This window comes from Myotis lucifugus, unplaced genomic scaffold (assembly GCF_000147115.1).
Source record: "Myotis lucifugus unplaced genomic scaffold, Myoluc2.0 scaffold_226, whole genome shotgun sequence".
NCBI lineage: Eukaryota > Metazoa > Chordata > Mammalia > Chiroptera > Vespertilionidae > Myotis > Myotis lucifugus.
In genome coordinates, this window is record NW_005871274.1 from 422,509 (window position 1) to 424,241 (window position 1,733).

Below are 1,733 nucleotides of genomic sequence, written 5' to 3' on the forward strand. Positions count from 1 at the left end.
GCAGGCCCTGATCACCTGATTGAGTACAGCCTTGGATAGGATGGTAGTGGTGGCGACCACCCTCCTGCGCGCCCGTGCGGAAGGGGGGGGGGCTGCTACCTGGGGCAGGAGTGACGGGGACGGAAGTGCAGTAAGAATGCAGGCTGTCTGCCCAGCTCGCTCTCACTCCCCCTGCTACCCTCCCCGGGATGCCAGGGCTCGCATGCTGGGAAAGCCCCCGCACACAGGTGCCAGGCACCCGAGAGGAGCCTACCCTGCTCCCACCTGGCCTCTTCCAGGTGAGCCAGGCCGCAGCCACTGGGGCCACAGGGGCTGGTCGGTCAGGCTCCCCCTGGGTTCGCGCAGGAGCCGGTCTGCGAGGCCAGGAGAGAGTGTGCTGCCCGCCTGACTTCCGTGTGATGCTTTTGGGCAGCCCAGAGGCCCACACTGCACCCCGGTCCACAGTGTCCAGCCACACTCACCACATCTCCGCGTGGGGACTCAGGCGCCATGACTCAGGTCGGGGTTGGGGAGTGGGGGCCTGGGAGCCCAGGTGCTGTCCAGGGCCCAGAAGTCAGCTGGGACCCGCCCTTCCATGCCAGACGCTCACGCTTCGATTGCTCGCCACGCGTAGGGACTGCACCAGTGAGCGAATTTCATGCACCGGGCCTCTAGTGTTTAATAACTGGCTCTCTGAAGGAAAGCCCCGATTTGTAGCATTTGCTGATTACCATGGTGTAAATACTCCTGCCATGGCCAATTTCAAGCTACTGATGTGAGGTCACTGAACAGAGTTGGGAAGAGATTTGCAATCGCACATACCCTTTATAGTATCTTTACCAGACAGACGTAACAGCCGCCAATCATCTCGAGAGCATAGATAATAGGAAAATACAGACAACTGATTAAGAAGTCAGGGGGTTTAAGAACTTATTTTCTTTGTTTTTAGTAGAACGTATTTAATAGTAAGTTTATATAATTCTTTAAAAATTATAAGAGCAGTGTCTCCTGTTCTCTCAAAACCTATACCTTGGGGAACATAGGGACCCAAAGTTGAAATGGAGGGGAAAGCCTGCAGGTAACTGAAGTGCACATAGCTTATTGGGAAGTGTAGGGCCCAGAATGGGAAGGCAGACAGGCTGTGTTCAAACCCCGCTCCCCAGATGGATTAGCTTGGTCAAGTAGCTCACCCTCTCCGTAAGATAATCCTCTTGCGGGAAATAATTGTTTTCTGCTCATCCATAAGGTAATCCTCTTCTCTCCGGGTTATTGCCAAGTCTAATGAGGTGACGTGGGAAAAGCTTTTAGCACAGCGCCTGGCACATAGTAACAGCTCAGTAAATGGTAGATGCTCTCAATGTTAATGTGATAATTGCGCTAATGGAGACGCGTGACTGTCACGTGGAGAGCCTGGCACAGGGGCAGATGAAGGAGCTGGGTTCAAGCCAGGCCTGAGGGAGCAGGCGGGGGCTCCACCCTTTAAGAAAGAACCCAAATAGGAACTTTGAGCCTGCCCCTTGCGTAGGATGCAGGCTTCTCTCTCTGGTGTGGGAACAAGGGTAGGCGAGCGAATCAATGAGCTGAAAAAGTAAAAGCAGGTAGCCCAGTCGGCGTGGCTCCGTGGCTGAGCGTGAACTATGAACAAGGAGGTCACAGTTTGAGTCCTGGTCAGGGCAGGTGCCTGGGTTTCAGGCTCAATCCCCAGTAGGGGCATGCAGGAGGCAGCTGATCAATGATTCTCTCTCGTTGATGTT